The sequence below is a fragment of the Mustela erminea genome, chromosome 19 (assembly GCF_009829155.1).
Source record: "Mustela erminea isolate mMusErm1 chromosome 19, mMusErm1.Pri, whole genome shotgun sequence".
NCBI lineage: Eukaryota > Metazoa > Chordata > Mammalia > Carnivora > Mustelidae > Mustela > Mustela erminea.
In genome coordinates this window covers 7,733,427-7,759,367 of record NC_045632.1, presented here as the reverse complement: position 1 = coordinate 7,759,367, position 25,941 = coordinate 7,733,427, and the positions used below count along the sequence as shown (strand labels likewise).

The 25,941-nt window shown below is 42.9% G+C and overlaps 1 protein-coding gene and 1 pseudogene across 1 annotated transcript in view; both read left to right on the top strand.

Moving 5' to 3' along the window:
• Positions 1-25,941, top strand: part of LOC116579135 (zinc finger protein 345-like) — a 203,283-nt gene that overhangs the window by 137,030 nt on the left and 40,312 nt on the right. The window lies entirely within an intron of this gene.
• Positions 312-21,806, top strand: LOC116579131 (annotated as a pseudogene).

The following is a 25,941-nucleotide window of genomic DNA, read 5'->3' as shown; positions in this document are numbered from 1 at the left end:
TGTTTGGGGACCCCCACGCCCTCTCTGTCCTCACGCCTTCCTCCTTTAGATCCTTCCTCCCCCGCCTCACACTTGATCTCTGATACACGAATTGTGAGTCCTTTGCGCAGAAGGATGCCTGGGACCCTCTCTCCCCGCCCCTCCCCCTTCCATAGAAAAGCATTAAATACAGTTTCAAAATAAAATCCAAAGCTCAAAAAGGCCCTGATCTCCGGGCCTTCCGTTCTCCACAGGAGAATAAATCCGCACGTCCCACTCGGACCGGCCTGGGGGATCGTGGGGCCCCGCTCCGGCCCTGCCGAGCCTGGCGCTGCGCGGGGAACAGAAGGGATGGGCCTTGGGGACTGAGACTCGGAGGCACGTCCACCGCGTCCGGAGGGGGACAGGGAGGGGCGGGAATAGAATGTCAACTGCCAGGACCCCAGGGACAGGGACGAGAGAGCAGGAGCGCGCCTGCCTGGGTTTGGGGGAAACGGAGGTCTCCGGAGAGGAGCAGGGGAGAAAAGTGCTAATCGCCTTCCACGATCGGGGTTCCGGGAGGCGCGAGCGGTCCCCAGAGTCCGTCCCGGAGGCTGGCGCTGCTGCGGGGCCCGGCCTCAGGCCGCCTTCCAGCCCGGGCCCCCGAGCCCCGCCGCCCCGCCCTCCGCGGGAGCAGTCCCGGCCTCCGAGTGGCCGGAAAACCAATGAGGACCGGGCAGCAGCCGCCCCCAACCCGAGGGCCGAGACCGGATCGGCGCGGCCTTCGCGCCCTCCCCCGGGCCTTGGGGCCCCGGTACCGACGGGTGCACCCCCGCCCCGGCCTGGCAGGCCTCGGTGCACACGCGTGCTGACCTCTCGGGAAACGTGGGGCCCCGCGCGGGGAGGGCCGGGGCTCCGGCTCCGGGGGGGCTGCGGGGCGCCAAGCGGTACCGGCGACCCCACTTGGTCCCCATCTCCGCCCGGCTCGCCGGGGGACAGCGGCGGCGGCGGCCGGGCCCCGGAGGCGAGGTGTCCAGGCCGAGGGCCGGCCGAGCGGAGAACGGAGGGCGGAGCCGCCCCGCCCGCCCCGCCAACCCTCCGCGGCGCCGGGCCCGCCGCCCGCAGCCCTCCCGGCCGCAGCCGCCGCGTCCGGGGCTTCCAGGATGGTCTGGCGCTCCTCGGGCGCGGAGTCCGAGGAGGAGGGATGCACCTGCCCGGTGTGCCGCTGGACCGTGGCGACCCTGAGCGTGGCCCGCGCGCCCGCGCACACCAGGCCTCGCCGCCGGCAGCCCTAGTGCACCAGGTACTCGCCCCCGGCGCGGCGGGGAGTCGGCCGCTGCCCTCGGTGCGGGCGGGGGCGGCGGGGAGGCGAGTCCCCGGCGCTAGGCCTCGCGCGGCGGCCTCCGAGGGCCCAGCGGCTCGGGGGGGAGAGCGGGACGTCGCCCTGGGAGGAACAAAGGACCGCGTGGGAGCCAGTAGAGGGCCCGCCGCCGGGGTCTCGCGCTCCAGCTCTGCAGCTCCTTGCTTTGGCCCCCCTGCCCCATCCTTCCCGGTCTCCCCTTCAGCCTCCCGCTCCTACCGCCCGCTGGAACCCAGGCACTCCCAGCCCCCCGTGTGCCTACGCCACTTTCCCGGACCTGTTTGGCTTTTGTTTTTAATAAGATTTTATTTATTTGAGAGAGAGAGTGCAAGGTAGAGGGAAAGGGGAGAGGGAGAAGCCTACTGCTTGCGGAACAGGGAGCACGATGCTGGGCTGGATCCCGGGGCCGAGATCATGACCCCAGCAGAAGGCAGAGGCTTAACCCACTGAGCCACCCAGGCGCCCCCAACAGTTGTCACTTTGAATTAAAGTCCTGCAAATACACCCAAACCTATCCCCTGTGATAGTTTCACAGGGGAAAGTGTTGAGTCCAAGATTCCTCTTGCTGGTGGGGTCGGTCCTGGGACAACAGAGAAGGAACCCGTTCCCATTTAGGGCCAAACGGGTTGCTTTCTCAAGCTCTGTGTAGACTAGTGTTAAAAATGCACAAATAAACAGGATGAATATGAGAACCAGACTACGTCTGAATGTTCTGGAAAAAAAAAGGGGGACTCTTCCTCTTTACAGTGTATTCTATTTTAAAAATGCTGGGTACTACAGGATGTGGAAACTATGCCTGATCGGAGTTTCTGTAAATCAGCTGTGTTCTCATAATTCGGTTTGTATTCTGATACAGTTTGGGGGCCGGTGGAACACAGCAGTTATAATAGGCCCTTTGGTGTGCCTTAGTGATGTAGGAAAGACATTAGGGTTCGAAGCCAATGGCTAAGAAACAATTCTTGACCGATCTTTGGTGCAAAAAGGTGGTTTTATTAAAGCAGGGGGACAGGGCCCTGGGGGTGGAAAGGTCTGTGCTGGGGTCAGGAGGAGTGGCCCATTATCAAGTTGGGAGGGGGTTAGATAGAGCGTAAGTCTCTAAGGAATTTTGGAAGCAGGGTTTCCAGGACCTTGAGGGGACTGGCTGTTGTGAGGAAAAGGTCATTATTGTCTAATAAAACCCAAGTTATGACACTCTTCAGATGTATATCAGTAGGTCATAAGCTTGGGGGGATGATTGCCAACAGTACTAAGTGGGGGGGGTGGTGCTTAGAGATAAAGGAAGTTTCCAAAGCAACTTTTATATGTTAAAATAGGCGTGCAGGGTCTTGGGGGTTGGGCTAAGATTTAGCCTTTTGCCCTTAGCAAAGTGTCAACATCCTGGCGGTTGAGTTCCTAGAGGAATGTCACTCAGCCTGTTTCAAAGGACTTGTCAGTGGGCTGTAGGTAGTAAGGACATTTTTTTTTTTTTAAAGATTTTATTTATTTATTTGACAGAAATCACAAGTAGATGGAGAGGCAGGCAGAGAGAGAGAGAGGAGGAAGCAGGCTCCCTGCTGAGCAGAAAGCCCGATGCGGGACTCGATCCCAGGACCCCGAGATCATGACCTGAGCCGAAGGCAGCGGCTTAACCCACTGAGCCACCCAGGCGCCCGGTAATAAGGACATTTAATACTTTTTCTTCTGCCTCTTTCTGTCCCACTTGATTAGGCACTGATATCAATTTGTTTTCTTACAGCTAATGTTACTTTTATCGGCTTGGTGCTCTCTGACCCATTTCTCCCCTATATTGTTCATATTTCCCTCCCTTATCACTTGTAAGGATCTGCGATGGATTTATGGAGCAGTGTGCGGAAACCATCCCATTTAAACTGGAGACTTTCTCCTGAATTTCTTTTTGCTTGTAGTTTCTGTTGAGAGCAAAGACAAAAGAAGTGAAATTTCCTTACTACTTGCCTCTAGAGCCAAAATGCAACCTTAACTTGACAAAAGCCAGACCTCTGGGCTCCTGGAAGTCCTTTTTAGCCTAACATGAAAATCCCTTTTAAATTTCCTTCGCCTCTACCCTCACTAACTTGAAAGTGTACTGGCAGTGGTTCCTCACAATCACACTGCTGCTTGCTTGCTTGATTGCTTTTTTTTTTTTTTTTTTTAGATTTTTATTTATTTATTTGACAGAGATCACAAGTAGGCAGAGAGGCAGGTAGAGAGAGAGAGGAGGAAGCAGGCTCCCTGCTGAGCAGAGAGCTGGAAGTGGGGCTCCATCCCTGTACCTTGGGATCAGGACCTGAGCGGAAGGCAGAGGCTTTAACCCACTGAGCCACCCGGGCGCCCCTCTGGGGCTCTTTCTGCCTACAGGCCCTGTCATCAAACCTTACTGAAAACAGGGCATCTTAATGGCTCAGTGGATTAAGTCCGACTCCTGATCTCATGTTAGCTCGTGATCTCAGGGTCCTGAGTTCAAATTTCTCCACTCTCGGCTCCATTCTGGCACAGAGCCTACTGAACAACAACAAACAGATTTTGCACTGAAACTATCTCAGTAATTGTTTCTGGACTGTAGGTTCCTGGCCCACGTCACATCAGTTTCCGCTGGACCATGAAGTCTCATACTTTGGTGTACTAGACACAGTAACTTCCGGGACTGGAGGTTCTGTATCAGTCCGAGCTCTATCCCATAGGTTTTTATTTTACTCCACGTTCCTGTCACAAACATACTCTTCTGTTTATTTCTTTGTATTTTCAGAAAAAGAAAACAAGAATCGCATAATTAACAAGTTTGATGTCTTAAAATCCTGAAATAATAATAGAGCACAAGTGATGATGGAAACGAAAGATTTCCATGAAATGCGATGCTGTGGGGTCATTGAACTCAACAGTCAAGAAGGAATTCTTGGGACCCTTAAAGGCTCCAGTTGGTCATTTTACTTAAGTAGCAAGCGGACAGGACCTGTGGGCAGAAAAAGATGCACTGCAGCCTACAGAAAGCTGGTAGCTCCCTGTGACATGTGCAAGGCAGGGGGTGGGGGGTATGTGGGGAGTATCAGATCCTAAATGTTTCTTTGAATTTCTACTTGTAAAAGTAGAAGTTGTTTGCAGGATTTCTCTGGTGCTTATTCAGTTTGATATTAACTATCAGTGAGAGGTACAGGCCATCACAAGACCTTTAAGAACACAGCAGCCACAAGGCGCCTGGGTGGCTCAGTGGGTTAAGCCTCTGCCTTTGGCTCAGGTCATGATCTCAGGGTCCTGGGATGGAGCCCGGCATCGGGCTCTCTGCTCAGGGGGGGACCTGCTTCCCCCTCTCTCTGCCTACCTCTCTGGCTACTTTTGATATCTCTCTCTCTCTCTCTCTATCTCTGTCAAGTAAGTAAATAAATAAATCTTAAACAACAAAAAACACAGCAGGCAGCCCTTATTTGGTCCTTACCGGAACTAGGTGGATTCTCGGCCAGCCTTCTGGCTAACGGTGAACTTTTTTCTGCTTCTCGCCCTCATCATAGTAGACTCAGAAATAATAGCTCTTTTATTTATAGAATACAAGATGTTTGTGTTGATAGTGTGAATTAAAGACAGACGCAGCATTATCCACAAAGAGCTTTGTAAGTGTCATGTCATTGAAAATGTTTCTTAAATTAGTCACCATGATAGTTCTGCACTCTGTCACTTTCAGTGTGTGTATAACTACTTTCGGAATGTACGATGTGTGCACAAATGTGACATGGTAGGTCAGATGTGTGTGGATCTCTTCATGTTTTCATCACTCTTCTCAGGGTTGACACCTGCGGTGAACACTGCTTTAAGTTTCTCGGTGTATGTTGACCTGCTGTCGTTCTAGATCCACTCCGGGTCAGCCAGTGTGAAAACTTGATCCCGTCCATGTTACTGGGTGTTTGACAAAATATTCTCATAATAATAGAAAAATGTGTTTGCTGTCTTAGAGTAATATTATATATTTTCTGTGAATTTATGAAAAACTGTTAGATGCTCTCCAGTAAAGAGAGGAAACGTGCTGAGAATGGATTGGCTTTGGCTCTCTTGTCATTCCAGTAGAACCTGTAATTATGATAAAACCCATTCAGTTCCCTGTCCTCCAAGAATTCTTGCCTTGGAGTTCTATCTCTTTGTTATTAAAGAATGTTTACTGGGGCCCACAGGCTACTGCTTTTTTTTTAGAAATGCAGACTCCCGTTTAACCCCAGAACTCCTGAACAGAATCTGCATTTTAACCAGATCTCCAGTGCACTGTTGTGAAATTCTGATTCACTTTTTAATTTAATCAGTACATTTGTAACCCACAAAAACATTCCACCTAAGAAGGAGACACAACTAGGGGCGCCAGGGTGGGTCAGTTGGGTGAGTGTCTGCCTTCAGCTCAGGTCATGATCTCAGGGTCCTGGGACTGAGCTCCATGTTGGGCTCTCTGCTCAGTGGGGACCCTGCTTCTCCCTCTCTCTCTGCCCCTCTCACCCAGCTTGCAGTCTCTTTCTCTTTCTCTCAAATAAATAAATAAGATCTCTACAAGGAAAAGAAAAAGGCACAGTCTATAATGTATGACATAATACAGTACTAAGTAACTTGTTGGGTCTCTGTTGACACCTTCATTTTACAAATTATCTTGGATAAATACACAATATTTATAATGGTTTTCCGGATCATATGCCATCCTCTTACATCAAACGTAGAGAACACATTAGAGCATATTACTGTGTTAAAAATTCCCTGATGCATAGAGGAGGAAACTCACCTAAGCCAGAAGCAGTTCTGATACGACGCAGAGAAAAGGAGTTCACTCCTTGGGGAATCACAGATGGAAACTACAGCAGGTGGGATTGTTAACGCAGATTTGCAGCACGTAAAGAGATCGGAGTGGGGCACCTGGCTGGCTCAGTGGGTTAAGCCTCTGCCTTGGGCTCAGGTCATGATCTCCGGGTCCTGGGATGGAGCCCCGCATTGGGCTCTCTGCTCAGCGGGGAGCCTGCTTCCTCCTCTCTCTCTGCCCGCCTCTCTGCCTACTTGTGATGTCTGTCTGTCAAATAAATAAATAAAATCTTAAAAAAAAAAGATCAGAGGGAATAACTTCCAAAGCAGACACCCAGAGAAGCAGAAGGAAGGATTTCATATTATTTGGGTTTAGGGCAGATGTTCAGAAAGTGGAGTCTTATCTTGTGTAGAGCTGGGCATTAGGTGGCCCAAGAGCCTCAAGAAAACCTTCTCTACATACTTTGATGTTATGTAAATGAGCTTTGTACTCCTCGCTGAGTGGATATTTCATATTATCATGAGATTAAGGGAACTGTAGATCACTCCTTGGATTACTCTTTGGTCCGTTTGCTTAGGTGTCGTAGGAGGGGAAGGCTTAAGGTCAAAGTGGGCTGACCCAAGGTCTTCCTCAGGGCAGTTAGTAACCTGTGTTGCATAGTTTGTTTCCCTAGAAGGACACTGCCTGGGGGTTTGAATAAAGTAAAAGATAAGGTGGAAAGAAGAGGTTAAGTAAAATGTAGGACAGTCATCACAGGGAACAAGCAGGTAAGCAGGAAAGGTCAAGTGTTGGTCTCGTTGGTGGCACGGACTCCCTCTTTCAACTTAGGGACGGACCATCGTGAACTGTGTTAATGGCCACTTGGTGACTGTGGTATTTATTACAGGGACTGCTGACATTCAGGGATGTGGCCGTAGAATTCTCCCTGGAGGAGTGGGGACGCCTGACCCACACTCAGCGGCAACTGTACAGGGATGTGATGTTGGAGAACTACGGACACCTCCTCTTCCTGGGTGAGGATGACTCCTTCAGGTTTCCCAAACCCCACTCAGGGTTTTGTTCTTTCCTTTGTTTTCGTTTTGTTTTGTTTTAAGATTTTATTTATTTATTTGACAGAGCGAGCAATGGAGAGAGGGAACATGAGCAGGGGAGGGGGCCAAGGGGGAAGCAGACTTCCCACTGACCAGGGAGCCTGATGTGGGACTAGATCCCAGTATTGTGGGATCATGACCTGAACCAAACGGCCAACCGACCGAACCACCGGGGCACCCCCACCTGTGTCTTCTAAAGGGGCTGTTGATCAGTAGCATTTGGGAAGTCATTTTCTAGATGTTACAAATGTCTTTTCTTCTCTACTGAGCACAATACTAGATTGAAAATCTCCAGCAGTGCTCATGTTCATTCCTTTTTTCTAATAATCAGGTCTCATTGTGTCAAAGCCAGACCTGGTCTCCTTTTTGGAGCAAAAGAAGGAACCTTGGAATCTCAAGAGAAAGAAGACGGTAGCCTTCCACCCAGGTAGGTGGGAATGAATGAAGCAGATGACAGAGGTGAGGCCCACATGTGGAGGACAGTGATCTTGAAATGTGGTTTGAGTAGCTCACCCTGAATGGAAATAATCTTGAGAAACCTAGTTATGGTTTTCTCCTTCTCGCAAAGAGATATCTGCTGTCCACCATTATCAAGCTCTCACAATCTCTAGGGATTCTGATTCAGCTCCAGTGATAGTCCATCACGTCCACAGGGAGGGCCAGGAGACTCCCCTTGGAGCTGGAGGGCCTCCATAATCTGAGAGCTTCTCCATTGCTGTCAGGGCCCTGGGAAGTCCTCCTATTTCCCAGGAACTCTATGTTAAGCCCCTTGTACGTTCTGTTTGCCTCCTGTGAAAAGCATTGTCAGGGTGGTTGCAGGCCTGTTGGGGTTTGGGGCAGAAATTCCGGCAACACTGGAGACAGGCATCCCATGTTTTCTGTTTTATGCTTTCCAGTGTGATGGCAGGTTTAATCTTAATTGTACAAAATTGAGACTCAGTAATTTGATCTGCTAACATCGCACCTCCCTAAAATAAAAAAAGTGAATCCCTTATTTCACTTCAGAGGTTAATTTCTGTTCGTATGAACTGAAATTAGAAATTATCACTGTTTTCCATTCCTCAGTGGTGAAATAATGTAGCGTATCTATTTGTATCTTAGAATTCCTACCTAAATTAATGCCACAGGAGAACTAGGACATTTAGACCTCAGAACTCGCATCATACAATAAATTCTCAGTTCTTACCTTATTTCTTAGTAATTGGATTATTTTATAATTTTGTCTTGTATGATAGGAATTTCTTTTGACTTTGTCGTGTTTGTTTTCACTTAATAGTTATATAGGAAATTCATCTCTTGTTTTTAAAGGTTTTTTGTTGTTTTTTGGTTTTTTAAAATTTATTTGACAGAGACAGACACAGCCAGAGAGGGAACACAAGCAGGGAGAGTCGGAGAAGGGGAAGCAGGCTTCCCGCTGAGCAGGGAGCCCAGTGCAGGGCTCGATCCCAGAATCCTGGGATCATGACCCGAGCCGAAGGCAGACACTTAATGCCTGAGCCACCCAGGTGGTCCTCCTCTCTCAATTTTTAGATCAAAAGTCCTGGTATGACATGGGCATGTCCTTTGTAAGAAGTGAGGTAGATAATTAGTAATATCCCTACCCCCGTTGTTTTTTGTTGTTTTGTTTTGTTTTGTTTTGTTTTGTTTTGGACAGAGAGCCAGCCTGAACACAAGCAGGGGCAGTGGCAGGCAGAGGGAGAAGCAGGCTCCCTGCTGAGAAGGAGCCCGCTGTAAGGCTCGATGTGGGGCTCAATCCTAGGACTCTGGGATCATGATTTGAGCTAAAAGCAGTTGCTTAACCGACTAAGCCACCAGGTGCCTATAAAATCTGATACTAAAAAAAATGAGTAAATGTAATTTTACTTTATGGAAAATTAATCATTAGGTTTTTCTTTTACTTTCCTCAGAATGTGTCTGAATTTTTTTTTTTTAAGATTTCATTTATTTAACGGAAAGAGCACACTCCCTAGCACAAACAATGCAGGGGAGCAGCAGGCAGAGGGGGAAGCAGGCTCCCCACAGAGCAGGGATCCTTACAAGGGCTCTGTCCCAGGATCCTGGCATTCTGACCTGAGCCAAAGGCAGGTATTAACTGACCTAGCTGCCCTGGTGCCCCACACCTGTGATTTTTGATAAGTTAATTTTAACGTATCACTATGTTCGTCTTGATTTGTCTTGTGTAGAATTTACCGAGCATGAAGTTGTATCTTTTTTCCACATATGTCACTTTTTCCTTCTGGGGTCCCCTTAGTGTACACATGGACCACCTGTTGGTGTCCCATGAGTTCCTTAGACTCCGTCCTTTCCCACATATGTCATTGCTTCTGTCAACATAGTATTTAAAACTGGGGTTTTTATGTGGTCGGATTCTTTTTCTACTTGATCAAGTCGTTGCTGATTCTTAGTGTGCTTTCAAATCCAGTGACGGAACTCTTCAGTCCCCGGTTTTTCGTTCCTTATTGTTACACTTGCTGTCTCTTTGGGTTTGCATTTGGGTCATGTGTAGTTTTCCTGATGCCACTAATTTACCTGTTTTCTCTTCTACCTCCATGGGCAGCTCTATGATGATCATTAGAATTCTTTGTCAGGCAATTCATTGTTTGTTTGTTGGCAATTAATAATTCTTACTAACGTAGGGCCAGTTTCGGAGATGTATTTCATTCCTCTGATTGGAACACATATTTCTGTTTCTCTGATGCCGTGTGAACTAGCACTGATATTTGGGAATTTAAAAAAATAGACTGTGGGCCCAGAATTATGGACTTGCTTTCTTTAAGAGTACACAAATAATAGTAATTCTGGGGCCTGTCACGCATGTTCTGAGCCTTTGTCTTGTCTGAGTTTTTGTCATTTCCCAGTTTAAGGCAGTGGGGTTACCGCTTCGGAGTGCATGATGCCTTCCTCTCTCTGTCTGTCTGCAGCTCTATCTTCTCTCCAGTGTTTGCACAAAGGCTCACTGTTGGTCTGAACCGCCCCCCACACTGCATCCAGAGGGGCTCTCATTCCCTCTGGGTCCCATGTGGTGCATGACAGAAACAAGTCCCTCAGGCAGCTGGAAAGAATCATGACTATATAGACAACTCATTGTTCTCTCCTGAGGAGAGGTGAGCGTTCTCTCACAGTGTTGCCGTGGAGAGTCAGGGAGGGCGAGCCCTGGTTGTGGGCAAGTGTCGCAAACTCTTTTTGTCTCTTCGACGTGCCTTTTCTTCCTTCCTACCTGCCGGGGCCTGTTGTATTCTCCTAACTGGCTTCTGGAACATTCTAAAAGATAATTTAGTCTATTGTTGTCACTTGCTGCCCTAGAATGGGTATTAATTTTGCACATTAGCCTTTTAACATATATGGTATGAGTTCAGTAAGTGAGATAGCTTATTTTAAATCTGTTAGTTGTGTCTTTCCATAACACCTTAAGCTTGTTGGGAAAGAGAAAGATTCATTACATGGAAAGATATGGAAAGATGTGGAAGCACTGGCCCTGAGTATTTGTACTTAACGACTGACTGGGAAGCTGATTAGGTGGGGGCTGAAGGACAGGAAGGATGTCATGATGGACATAACCAAACTGGGACGATTACCCGTAAGGAAATCTTACTGCCAAAAGTGATCAAGGATATAAAACAGTTGGGGGAAGGGGCACCTGGGTGACTCAGTCCTTAAGTGTTTTGTCTGCCTTTAGCTCAGGTCTGGGATTGAGCCCTGTGTCGAACTCCCTGCTCAGCAGGGAGCCTGCTTCTCCCTCTCCCACTCCCCCTGCTTGTGTTCCCTCTCTCTCTGCGTCTCTCTGTGTCAAATGAATAAATAATATCTTTAAAAATAAACAAATAAATAAATAAATAAATAAAACAATTAGGGGAAAACCCCACCTTAATTCGGTCATATTGGCAGAACGATGTCTTTGAACCCAAGGACCCAAATCTTTTTTTTTTTTTTTTTAAGATTTTGTCTGTTGGTCAGTGAGGGAAGGCAGTAAGCAGAGGAAGCTGCAGGCAGAGAGCTGAGCAGGGAGCCGGATGCGGGGCTCCATCCCAGGACTCCGGGATCATGACCTGAGCCGAAGGCAGACGCTTAACCAACTGAGCCACCCAGGCGTCCCTCCAAATCCATTTTTTAAACATGCATATTTTCTGACATTTGTTAATTTTGGAAAGTCACCTAGTCCATGCTGAAAGTAATCATTTAAACAACTTCAACTATCAAGTTGAATTAATCAAGCCATGAAATATTTCTGAAAGTTAGACATTTAAAAATGAAGATAAAAATTCTAAATGTGATGTCAACCCTCTGTGGTAAATATTTGTTACATTTCATGGGTGAAAAAGAAATGTGTGTGTTTACATATGTGTGTTCAAGTACACACACAAGCATAGATGATGCTTTCCTTGAAATGGATCATTGAAATCAAGTACATTTGAGCAAAATTGGGTGTGTTCGGGATGGTATGGCTGTAGATGGAATCATGTACATTTAGATCTTGGAAAACAAGCCTCCTAGCAACAGTGATAAACTCCTGTAGTGTGAAAGAGTATTCGGTAAGATTTCTTCTGCGCCTTGCCCGTTGCTTGGTTATCACTGCCTGGATTGTTGTGTTATTCTTTTTTTCAGTTTCATCCTCATGGTTTAGTTCTGCCTCTAGAGAAATTCTAGTGGAATATAATGAAGCAAAGTTTGGTGTTATCAGGAACATTTGGTTTCTTTATGTTTTAATACGTCCGTGGAGATGTTAGGGCTTGGATATACCACATTGTCATGTTTTTCCTAACACCCTCCCCATTTTTTTTTTTTATTTCTTTCTTGTGTTTTCCTATATGCATTTTTTTAAAAAGATTTTATTTATTTATTTGATAGAGATCACAAGTAGGCAGAGAGGCAGACAGAGAGAGGAGGAAGCAGGCTCCCTGCTGAGCAGAGAGCCGGATGTGGGGCTTGAGTCCACTGAGTCACCAAGGTGTCCCTCCTATATACATTTGAAGAAAATAATTCAAGGGGTGCCTGGGTGGCTCAGTGGGCTAAAACCTCTGCCTTCAGCTCAGGTCATGATCCCAGGGTCCTGAGATCGAGCCTTGCCACGGGCTCTCTGATCAGCAGGGGCCTGCTTCCCCCTCCTCTTCTGCCTGTCTCTCTGCCTGCTTTTGATCTCTCTCGTCAAATATATAAACAAAATCTTAAAAAAAAAGAAAACAAGAAAAAATTCTACATTTCCCTCTTTTTTCTGTCAACATTGTATACTCATTGTAAACCATATTGCTTTAGCTAGAGATTAAATATGCTTTGAAAATCTAGCCCTTCCTACATTGAATTTGACCTTGTCAGTATATGTACTCTATGACACTGGTCTTTTCACATATGTCTATTTCTTTGCTTTTGAGCATTTAAAAAATTTCTATTTTATTTTTATTTATTTTTAAGATTAGCACGTCATTTTTTTTTTTTTTTTTTTTTTTTTTTTTTTTTTTTTAAGACCCCATTTCCTAGCAGCCTCTGTCTACCCCAACACAGGGCTTGAACTCAGAGCCCTCGGATCTGGAGCTGCATGTTCCATGACTGAGCCAGACAGGAGCCCCATATTGAGTATCTTTTTAAAGTCAAGTCACACCTACAGAACATAAACGAACAGCTCCAGGGTATTTCACGAGCTGATCACATCTCCATAAGCCATTGAGGTCGAGGAACAATATTACTTGTCCTCTCACTGCCCCCCCCCCACCCCCAGCTCCTCAGGCGCTGTCCCCACAGCTCAGCACTCTTTACAAGTAGGGCAAGAGGTTGCTCTTCTCATTGCATACTTCCTGTAAATGTGATCAGGCACTGGGATCCCTGATATTTGGCTTTCTTCCTTCTACCTGTGTGTGTGTCGATTTGCATTCCTGCACATGACATGCATGACGCATGAGAACAGATCGAGCGGATTCCCTTGTGTGAATATCAGTTCATTATGTTATTCTGCCACTAGCCGGGGCGGGGATGGTTGGTTCTCAGAGAAGCTCTGTCAAGAATACTTCCGGGCATGTAAAATCTGTAATTTGTCTTTTAGTGGAACGTGCACTCCCTTGTGCCAATTTTCACATCCACCAGGAATGGATGGGATTTCTATCTTATCCACATACTTTCCAAAACGTGGTAATTTATGGGATTTTGACATTGGGCTCCTGTTTATTATATGATGTCACAAAGTCGCGGTTTTTACAGTGTCTAGTGAGTTACTGTGACTATTTTTTCTGTTTCGGTATCTTTTTCTTCTGGCTTTGTGGTTCTATATATACAGTGAGAACGAGTCCTTTGTCTCCTTCTCACTCTACTTCTATTTCTTGGGCTTGTGATACAGGGACGTTTCTGATGTAATCCAGGTTGTCATTTCACCCTTTATGGCTAGTGGTTTTTCTGATTTTTAGAAATTTTCTCAAAAAAACTTTTTTTCTCATATACTAAGACCACAGCGATAGAATCCTTTTTGTTTTTCTAAAAATGTAATTATCTTTACAGTATCGATCAGACATGTATTAAAAATCAGTGTTTTCTAGTTTGTGTAGTGACTGAATTTTTCTGTTATTTTTCTTTTTCTCCCCACATGGCTGACAAATTGCAGTATGTTCTGGAAATGTTATATTGTGCTTTCTTTTCATTTGCTTTAACTAGTCATCACTTCACATGGATTAATGCTGCACAGTCTTGGAGCGGACTTCTCCTGTGATTCCTCTCTGTCTTTTCCTATCTCTGGTGATAGCAATCTCTCAGGACCATACATCGGATGTCACTTTTCATGTCAGAATCTTCCATGCGCCTCTGTGCTCTAATGAATGGTCATTCCTGTTTCCCATAGCAGCATGGCCTCCAGTGGCTTGGCAGTAGCCATCATTTACTACTTGTAGACCGGAGCTGGAATCTTGGCAAACTGATAGCGGTTTCCCATTATCTCTTTCCTTACTTCACTGTGGGTAGGCTAAGTTCTACAGACTTTTACTGCCTTACGCATGAGTATACTCAAGTCATTAGACATTGTCTCTAAAGGGGTCCCACCCACAGTGACCGCTTGTGGGCGGACAGATTGCTGCGGTGATTTTGGATGAAGGCTTCTATGCATGTTTACAGAGTGGCCGGGGGTGTGTTGGTTGTGGTGCGTGTGGGTCTTTATCTTCCAGACCGTTAATATTAGTGCTGCGTTTGGAGGGGACGTTAAAATAGGAACTTCTAGGTATGTTGACTTTTAAATTTTCTTCTATATGTCACTGCCAAATGAGCAGCAAAAGATCTTGAAGAAAAACCTATTTTGGTTACTGTTGTGGATTTCTTATCAAAACCATACCCTTGGGGTACTCAGCATTGTTGTTTTCCCTGAAATCACAATGTGAGCTCATGATCTGGATCCGTGGTCCCGCGATTTCTGCCCACTCGAGGCACAAAGAGTAGGTCAGGAAGATCCGCATTTCCTCCGGATCCTCATCTACGTTCAGAGCCACCCAAATTATCTCCGTCATTGTGATCACCTCTGTTTCACTTTACAAAATCCCCTCTATCTTCTATGTCTGCGTTGCTCATTATCCCATTCCCTGCTGATGGGTGGTGAACACTTCTGCCCTAATTCTGTGGGTTTCCCAGTTCTCAGCCTGATTATTGATATGAGCCTTGATTCCACTGTTTTTCCAGGACTCGCTTTGCCTTGGTAAGGCGTACAGAACCCTCCCATCAGAAACATGCAAATTGTGCACTTGCACACAATGTAGGTGCTTCTTCACACACCTCCCTTAGGAAGTTCACCACAGAAAATTAAGGTAGACCTTTCTGGTACCAGGATTTGTTTACCTGCTTGAACGCAGGAGCCACAGGGGGAGTGCCCAAGTGGATGCCCTACCTCACCCAGTTCTTCCGCATTGGATCCTGCCAGTTAGAGCCTTGGAAAACGTTCCTGATGTAAACTGATTTTTAGAATTTTTAAAGCTTTTATTTTTTTTAGAGAGAGAGCGCAAGCACGTGGCGTGGGGTGGGACGGGGAGAGGGAGAGAATCTCAAGCAGACTGTGATGAACACTGAACACGGAGTCTGTTGAGGGACCTGACCCCATGACCCTGACATCATGACGTGCGCCCAAATCAAAAGTCTGACGCCAAACTGACTGAGCCACCCAGGTGACCCAAATTGAATAGATTTTATCCTAGATCCCGTATCAGATTAATGTTCGACAAGATGGTGTACATATGGTGAAATGAGGTGGGATCCAAGCTGGGGTCAAACTGAGTGGTGAATATTGTCAGGAGATAATTCTATGGTTGTTTTTGATTGTTTGTTTTGTTTTGGTTTTGTTTGTTTTTTTTTAATTCTGTGGTTTTAAGTTTCTCCATGTGTTAAGGATAGAAGCATTGAACGTTTTTACTTTTTATTTTTTTGAAAGTTTTTATTCTTAATTGTCTTTCCTCTCATGTACGCATATTAAAAAGCTTTGGAATACAGTGATAATCTCTTGGCCTTGGGTAGAGAACGGATTTGTTCACTGTCGAGGAAAACAGAGTTGTCTCCTTCTATGGCAAGGTTCAGGAAGGTACGCTGTCTGCTCCTTCAAGATACTGAGGTTTCTTGTGCTCAGGGTCCCACAGATGAGAGAGAAAACCTGGGGCATGCGCAGCATCTCCCTGAATCAGCTGCGGATGGGCAGCCGAGGAGCGGAATTAGTGTGGTCAGGAAGGTTAAGCTAGCTGACGTGTCGTGAGCCCTAAGATCCCCGGACTTTAATCTGGGATTCCTCTGTCACCACTGGGAAATTCTTACAGGAAAACTTGTTCCATTATACAGTGTGTGAAACATGGAATTTTTCTACCTCCTGGAATTATCCGTGGACCTTACTCAGAATGAAGAGTGTACTTATGGGTCTGTTTCTGCTTTTATTTGTTTGCTTATTTGTTTAGTAGACTGAACCTGAAAGTGAAGTCACACGGTATTTGTCTGTCTTTGGCCGATGTGTCTCAGTTAACCACATAGTTTCTAGGTCTATCCACGTTGTCATAAATGGCAAGAAACAACCAAAAAAGCAGGAACAGACGCCTTACAAAACCGAACAAATAAACTGCTGCTTACCGGAGTGGGGCAGAGAGGGGTGAAGGGCAGACTGGGTGAAGGGTGAGGGGTGAAGGGGAGTGGAAGGTATGGGCTTTCGGTTAGGGATGCAGTCACGGGGATAAAGGATGCAGCAGAGGAGACTCTGTAAATGGTACTGCAGTGATGTCCTGTGGCGCCCGATAGTAGCCACGCTTGTGATGGGGACACATTTCCGATGCGAATGGATGTCAGGAGCAAGCCAGAGTAGTGAACACCTGTGTGGAATAAGCTAGACCTTCTTGGTCTTGTATTGTGTTTGTCCTGCTTGGGTACCAGGGTAGTGTGGGGCCCCATGAAATGATTTTGAATGTTTTCCCTCCATTCCGCTCTTCATAAGATTTCGATGAAGATTGTCATTAAAAATTTTTTTTTTTTAATGTTTGATGGAATTAACCAGTGAAGGTATGTGGTCCTGGGCTTTTCTGTGCTGGGAGCTTTTTTTTTCCACATTCAACTTTCATTCTTGTTATTGGTCTCAGATCTCCTATTTCTTAGGTTTAAGATTCCTATTTCAATCTTGGTAACTTTATGTATTTTTAGGAATTACCTGTTTTTTTTGTTTGTTTGTTTTGTTTTTTTAAGTTACTGGATTTGTTAGAATATAATTGTTTATAGTGGTGTATTAACACACTATAATAATTTCCATAGTTGTCTACTGTGTTTTCTGTTCCATTTCTCATTTTGATTTTTGAGACTTCTCTCCTTTATTCTTAGTTAATGTAGTTAAAATTTCGATTTTTTTTTTGGAAATCTGGATATTAATTTTAATGTTGTATTATTATTTATTGCAGTCTCTAGTTTATTTCTGATATTTGTTTGTTATTTCCTTCCTCTACTGAATTTCAGCTAAGTTTCTTTTTCTAGTTCCTTGTCTTCTAATGTTAAGGAGAAAAGTTAGCGGGGTGGGGTGCCTGAGTGGCTCAGTCAGTTAAGCATCTATCTGACTTTTGATCTCATCTTAGGTCTTGATCTCTAGGTCTTTGGTTCAGGACTGGGTGAGCTGGATAAGCTCCATGCTAGGTATGGAACCTACTTTTAAGAAAAAAAAAAAAGGGGAGAAAAAAAACTTGAAAAAAGTAACAAGCACTTATAGCATAAAAAAATTAAAAAGGGTGTCTAGTAAGAAAAATTAGTAGAAATAAATAATACTAGTGATGGCCAACAAAATAACAAAAAAAAAAAAAAAGGATTCCTTAGGGTTTTTAATAGATCATGCCACCTGTAAGCAGATAAATTTGCATTCTCTTTTCCAGTTTTGATTCCATTTCTGTATTTTTCTTGCCTGTTTGTTCAGACTAGAATATCCATTAGTATGTTGACTGAAAGTGGTGAATTCCCTCCATTACCTTGTTTCTGGTCATACAAGAGAAGCTTACACTCTACTATTAAATATATTAGATTTCAGTTTTTCATACACAGATGCCTTTGTTAGGGTGAGGTGATTTCCTTCTGTTCCTACTTTATTAAGTATTTTTTTTTAAGATTTTATTTATTTACTTGACAGAGAGAGATCACAAGTAGGCAGAGAGGCCAGCAGAGAGAGAGAGAGAGAGAGGAAGAAGCAGGCTCCCTGTGGAGCAGAGAGCCCGATGTGGGGCTCAATCCCAGGACCCTGGGATCATGACCTGAGCCGAAGGCAGAGGCTTTAACCCACTAAGCCACCCAGGTGCCCCTTTATTGAGTATTTTTAATAATGAAACATTGTCCAGTATGCTCAAATTCTTACTCTGTGTCAATATGATTGTCAGTTTTGATCTTTGTTAGTGTGCATATCAAGACACCCTTGAATTCCATGAAGAATTTCCAGTTACTTATGCTGTAAGATGGGAAAATGTGCTTTTGACTCAGTTTGCTTTATTTTATTGTGGGCTTGGTGTGACTACAGGCAGTAGTTGGTAGCCTTCTCTGCTTATAGTGTCTTCCCTTGTCTTTGATAACCTAGCAATGCTGGCATCACAGATAACGTTTGGTAATTTCCTTTTTGTTCACTCCCTAAAAATGTACGAAGAGATTTGAAGCACTTTCTCATTAAATCTCTGAATTATCAGGGTGCCTGGGTGGCTCAGTCCTTAAGCATCTGCCTTTGGCTCAGGTCATGATCCCAGGGTCCTGGGATCAAGCCCCATGTTGAACTCCCTGCCCAGTGGGGAGCCTGCTTCTCCCTCTCCCACTCCCCCTGCTTCTGTTCCATATCTTTTTGTCTCTCTGTCAAATAAATAAATAAAATCTTTTTTAAAAAACTCTGAATTTTCCAGTGATTTCATCTGGCACAGGACTTTTCTTTGTCGGGAGTTTTAAAATTCCTTTTTCAATCTATTTAGTAGTTGTAGATCAGTTTTGACTTTTTAAAGATTTTATTTATTTATTTGATAGAAATCACAAGTAGGCAGAGAGGCGGGGGGGTATAATAATAATACCAATTATTTGTATTTCTATGGTAGCAGTGATACTGTCTACTTTCACTTCTTCACTTCTGATTTTAGTTGGTCTTCTTTCATTCTCTCTCTTTTTAAAGATTTTATTTATTTATTTGAGAGAGAATACACATGAGCGGGCAGAGGGGCAGAGGGAGAAGCAGACTCCTCTGAGCAGGGAGCCTGGTGTGGGACTCGATCCCAGAACCCTGGGATCATGACCTGAGCTGAAGGCAGATCCTTAACCAACCCAGGCACCCGGTCTTCTTTCCTTCTTACTTGATTTTGTTAAAGGTCTATTAATTTTGTTGATCTTTCCTGAAAACCAGCTCTCCCAATTGTTGATATTTTCCCATTTTTGCTATTTCCTATTTTGTCCATTTCTGTGTATGTTTCAATTTCCTCCCTTCTGCAAATTTTGGGCTCATATGGGACTTTTCTTGATTGTTTTTGAAGTGTAGGAAAGTGATGTGTGTTCCAATATGACAAGACTACAGAACTATCTGTTAGGCTATGTGATCGATACGTTGTGTGTAAGTTCTTAAGTCCATGGAGGAATGAAGTCCTCATGATTCCTTCTCCGCCATCTTGCTGATGTCCTGTGACTGATTTTCAGGTTGTATAATAGAAGTTGTCAGCATATTCGTCTGAGAGTAGTAGGTGGAATGATTTTACTTTTCTCTTATTTGATATCTTTCAGCCATATCTTCACATGACATCCAGAGCTTCATGCCAAAGCCGAGCATAGAAGCTTCTTTCCAAAAAGTGTCAATGGGTAGACACAAAAATAGTGACATTAAGGATTTACACTTAATGATAGACCGGGACAATGATGGGAAGAGTGAAGGGTATCAAAGATTTCATGAAGGACATACCCAAACTCAGACAACTGCCCATAATAAGAATCTCACTGTCCCAAATGGTGAAGGATATAAAACATTTTGGAGAACCTCCCTTTTTGAGTCCACTGTTTCCAAAAACCAGTGTGGTTCTGCAAGTAAAACCTCAAATCAAATATTTAGACATACATACTTAGGGAAAGACAATTTGGAACATCTGGAAAGTTACTTAGTCCATGCTGAAAATAATTATTTGAACCATTCTGAAAAAAGGATAGGATTGACTGTTCAGTCAAATATTTCTGAAAATCTGAGATTTAAAAATGAAGAAGAAAGTGCAAAGTGGGATCCACTGGAGAGGTCCTTCACCGAGGAGTTGACCCTTCAGGATGACCAGAGCAGTGTCAATGGAGACAAAATTGCTCAATGCACTGAATCTGAGGAGACATTCAAGCAGAGCTCAGATGTTGATAAACATCTGAAGACTTGTGTTCCAGAAAATCATTATGAATGTAATAAAAGTGGGGAAGTCTTTTATCAAAACTATGACATTATTATACATGAGAGTATGAATACGGGAGAGAATCCTTACAGTGAATGTGGGAAAGCTCTTAACCAGTCGTCCAATGTTGGTGATCATCAGAGAATTCATGTGGGAAAACACCCACTTGTATGTAAAAAACCTGGGAACACGTTTAGTCAATCATCAAGACTAAATATACCTAAAAGTTATATTTTTAAGGAATGTGGCAAAGACTTTGACTGGCACTCAACACTACCTCAAGATCAGGGGATGCATACTGGAGAGAAACCGTACAGATGTGAAGAATGTGGTAAAACCTTTAAGGTCTGCTCATCAGTGAATAGACATAAGCGAATCCATACTGGAGAGAAACCTTACAAATGTGAAGAATGCGGCAAGGCCTTTAACCAGCAGTCAAGCCTTACTGAACATCACAGAATTCATAATGGAGAGAAACCTTACAAATGTGAAGAGTGTGGTAAGGCCTTCAGCCAGCGCTCACACCTTATTAGTCATCACAGAATTCATACTGGAGAGAAGCCTTACAAATGTAAGGAATGTGGCAAGGCCTTTAACCACCACTCAGGCCTTACTCAGCATCACAGAATTCATACTGGAGAGAAACCGTATAAATGTAAAGAATGTGGCAAGGCCTTTAACCATGACTCAAGCCTTACTCAGCATCACAGAATTCATACTGGAGAGAAACCTTACAAATGTCAAGAATGTGGTAAGGCCTTTAACCAGCGCTCACACCTTATTAGTCATGAGAGGACTCATATTAGAGAGAAACCTTACAAATGTGAAGAATGCAGCAAGGCCTTCAGCCAACACTCACACCTTATTCGACATCACAGAATTCATACTGGAGAGAAACCTTACAAATGTGAGGAATGTGGTAAGACCTTCAATAGGCATTCATCTCTTACTCAGCATCACATAATTCATACTGGAGAGAAACCTTACCAATGTAAAGAATGTGGCAGAGCCTTTAACCAGCACTCAAGCCTTATTCACCATAACAGAATTCATACTGGAGAGAAACCTTTTAAATGTAAAGAATGTGGTAAGGCCTTTAAACATGACTCCACACTTACTCAGCATCACAGAATTCATACTGGAGAGAAACCTTACAAATGTAAAGAATGTGGTAAGGCCTTTATCCAGCACTCACAACTTACTAGTCATCAGAGAATTCATACTGGGGAGAAACCTTACAAGTGTAAAGACTGTGGCAAGGCCTTTAACCACAACTCAAGCCTTACTTACCATCATAGAATTCATACTGGAGAGAAACCTTATAAATGTAAAGAATGTGGCAAAGCATTTAAACAGCACTCAAAACTTACTCGCCATCACAGAATTCATACTGGAGAGAAACCTTATAAATGTAAAGCCTGTGGCAAGGCCTTTAAACAGCACTCACACCTTACTAATCATTACGGAATTCATACTAGAGAGAAACCTTAATAAATGTAAAGCCTGTGGCAAGGCCTTTAAACAGCACTCATACCTTACTAATCATTACGGAATTCATACTAGAGAGAAACCTTAATAAATGTAAAGAATGTGGCAAGGCCTTTAACCAGTGTTCACACCTTACTCAACATCACAGAATTCTCACTGGAGAGAAACCTTACAAGTGTAAAAGAATGTGGCAAGGCCTTTAGTCAGTGTTCAGCCTTACTCATTATCAAAGAAGTCCTAATAGAGCAAAGCTTAAAAATTTTAGGGCAGTGAGAGAGGTTTTTTTTTTTTTCTTCAAACAAGAAGTTAAACAACAATGCACTTGACTTGAAGGGAAAATGATCAACATTCATTTCTCTTAGAGTAATTTATCCCTACTTTAAGACTGATTGCCCCACATGGAAAAGCTGTGTACAGACAAATTGCATAGAATTGTCCTTGGTTCTCTAATGGTAAATGAAAAACATTAAAATGACCCAATCAAACAAGGTACGCAAGAATTTTTATGTTCTTTTTTATTGTTGTTGTTAAATAGAGCAAAATAACTTTTGGAATATAACGATAAGAGCTGAATGACCATGCCACTAATGGAAAAACAAAGGAGTATTTTCACAGATCCAGTTTTTCCCAAGGCCAACCCATCACCTTTTGATGTTGATTAAACTGAACCATTGGCCATTTTGTTTAAAAGAAAAATGCCATATGCTTGTGCACATACACAGTTCCTTCATGTCCAATCAAGGAACAGGGAAGGGGAAAATGAAAGAACAGAGAAAACTGTATGTAGTGGTCAGGATGTGGTGGAACCAAACTGTGGTTTTCTGATTGAGACTGTCTTCTCTGTCTGGAGGAGCAGAGTTCTGTAGTGAAGTAGCACGTTGCTTTTTTTAGTTGACACCTCCTGTCTGCTGCTGGAACACATCAGTTGTATCTTCCTCCTCCATTTCCATCTGTGCCGGTGTGTCTGCTTCCTTGAGTGCGTGCCCATCAAATCGGAATCTGATCTGCCTCTCTGACAAACCCTGTCATTCACAGTTGTTTTCCATGAGTTTGCTAACCACAGTCTCGACTCCTTCCTTCGGCTTCTTCTTGGCTATTGGGAGTGCCAGAATCTTCCCAGCTGCTGCTTCTCAGAAGAGATACCAGGTCCCCAGTGAGAGCATACATGTAACACCAGGAGTGGCAGAAGTAGTGACTGTGAGAGGATTTGTAAGTATTGCTCAACTTGTACTCCATATTAGAGAATTCATACTGGAGAGTTACAAAACATAAAGAATGTGACAAGGCCTTTAAGCAATGGCAAACCATAATTCCTGATCAGAAAATGTATTGTGGAGAGCATTTTTATAAATATGATGGATTTGGCAAGCCTGTTACAGTCCTTAAGCCTTACTCAGCATCAGAGAGTTCATTTTGAGGAGTAACGTTACAAAAGTAAAGGATGTGGTAAACCGGAACTCCGGACTTACTGAACATCACGGCTATCACACAGGATAGAAACCGTAAAGTGTAGAAGTTGCAGTACCTTTAACTGGAATTCAGTCCTGAATCAATATCCCAAAATGCGCACTAGATTTAAACCCTACAAATGTGTGAATGAGGAAAGACCTTCTTTTTAAATATACACTTTAGAAAACATCAGAGTACAGAAAGGGAACTTCAAAAACATAAGTATTTAGAAATGTATTTAACTGAACATCAAATGTCAGTGTCACAGAAATCAATAGGAAGGAGTACATTAATTACTCTGTTTAGACATTACCTCAAAATACTTATAAGGAATAATACAAAGTTAAACATTTAGATAATGTATATGCTCTTATTCTTCAAAAGATACAAGGGATAGATTTTTGCGTAAGTACAATTTATTTCAGTATGTGTTTTTGTCTTACACTGACCTTATGTGAGACTTGTGACTAGTAAATATCAGTGCATTTCTACTCTCAGATCGCTCTAGAAAATTTATTTCTGCCTAGTGGGTGTGAAATTATGTGGCTGAATGTTGCTGCATCAAAGCTATGAATTGCCCTTCTTCCTTCGGTGGGTCTTCTGCATATCTAATTTTCTGTGGAAGACGAACGAAAATACAATACGTGGTATATAAGGAAAACCTAAATGGAGATACTATTCTTGGTTAGAACATTAATGTAAATTACCATGAAATAGGTGTTCAGAACATCATTCTCCATTCATTAAAACTAAAAAAGACTTCCTGGATATGACAAAATCATTTACTAATTGGTCTTTAAGGGACAAGAGATGGCAGTCCAGTAAACTACTGAAGCGCCTTCATGATAGCAGTCATTGTAAGTTGAGAGTATCAGTTGATGTGGTTGAAATGAGAAAATCAGCAGATACCAGAAACAGAATAACTTCCCTAAAATGACATACAGTTGTACATTCACATTTTTTGAGTTTCGTCAGGCCTGAAAAAAAGTTTTAGTATGAAAATTAAGCGGTTAAAAACTTAAAAATCAACTGTTAAAAGATGGCTACTTTAAGCTTCATGGTAAGCAGAAAGCAAAAACCTGTAATAGATACACAGCAGATAGGGAGAAAACAATAACCTAAGAAAATAATAACCTCAGTATAACCCTATAGAAAATCATCAGGTCACAAGATACAGAGGAAATGAATAAGAAAGGGCAAATAATTCTAAGACAGACTGGAAACAATGAAAAGGATAACAAAAGTAACCCCACACCTGTGTCATTGCTCACTTTAAGTATAAAGGGACTAAATTCTCTAACCAAAAGATAGAGACTGGCTGAATGGAAAGAAATAGAAGACCCAAGTATATTTTCCTTCAAGGAGACTCACTTTAGCTTTAAGAATACACTGAAACTGAAAGTGCAGGTGTAAAAAGATGGAAAAAGATATATCAAGCAACAGAAATGAAACAAAATCAGGGTAGCTATGCTTACGTGAGACAAAATAAACTTTAAGCCAAAGACTGTAGTAAGACCCAGCACAGGTCATTATAAAATAAAGGGGTTACATTGTGCAGTGTTTTTAATTATGTGGTATTTTGCAGAATGGCAAAAAGGTTTCCCCCCATTCTGGTTTTGGTAAGCATGAATAGTGTGTTTATATAACTCATAAAATACTTAACCGTTATTAAAAACAACATTTTCCCATAAATATTGATGGTATTTTTCCAAGTATTTTCGTGGTAGCTTGTGTAATGTTTATGGACATCTGTATCTTATGTGTCCCCTAAATGCCTAGTTGATATTTAAAAATCTATTTCTGTGTTTTGAGGATTGGGGAAAAAAAGAACACTAAATGACAGTTTGAGAAAGATTTGCTTCCAGATTTTGATGTGTGTGGGAAAAATACTGTTGGGCAATGATAATCTTGGTAATTTACTGTAACTAATAGACTAAATAATAGACTAATAGACTGTAATTAATAAACTAATAGTTTTATTGAAACCACCTTGTTCAAGCTAATAAATCTTTTCCACAGTATTCAGTTTTCTAACCTCTGACTGTTACATAGTGCATATTTTATTTACATGTGATTTGATTTACATTGTTCTCTGCTATTTAAAGTCCCCAAAGAACAAACTTGTCCTTTCAGGAAGGTTATCATAATATCCTTTAATAAGATTCCTGATACTATTTTGGGGCAGCTTTTCTTTGTATACAATGCAAATGGTAGGCATTGCATATGTCACCGTTGAAATACTTCTGATAGTGGATTTAGTTCAAGTTGGGTTCTTCCTGAAATGTACATTTTCATGTAAGAAAACCTTACATTCTACTTGGATTTTTAGACTGCATTATGTGTGACTAAAAGTCTTATACACTATATATGCATTTACCAAATATAAAACACTCATTTCCTGTTGGCAAAAGGTGGCTAACACGTACTTATGAACTGTTTGTAGTAAAGGTGTAGGTTTGTGTATTTATATAGTGTCTACAACAAGAAGACGTTTACTTCTGTTTATTGCTTTTTGTGCTTTAGCTATATGGTAATCTTTTGTGCATTGCATGTTGTTATGGTCAAAGATTGGATACATATGAGTCACTTACTTTTAAAAACCAGTTTTGTTGGATAAATATAGTAGTGATCTATGTTTTTCAAATAAATATAATCTGTTTTCTCTAAAAAAAATAAAATAAATGAGTCGATTCAACAAAAAGAATCTTTGGAATACTTATGTACCCAACATCAAGCACCTAAATATATAAAGCAACTATTAATAGACAAGAACAAAAAGAGACAGCAATATAATAGTAGGGGACATCAATACTGCACTTTCAATAATGGACAAAAAATAATAAGGAAATATCAGATTTCAATGACATTTAGCAGATCGACTTAGAACATTCCATCCAACAGTAGCAGAATACATAGTCTTCTCACATGCACAAGGAACATTCTCCAGTATGGATTATATATTGGGCCACAAAAGTCTTGATAAATTTGATTGAAATC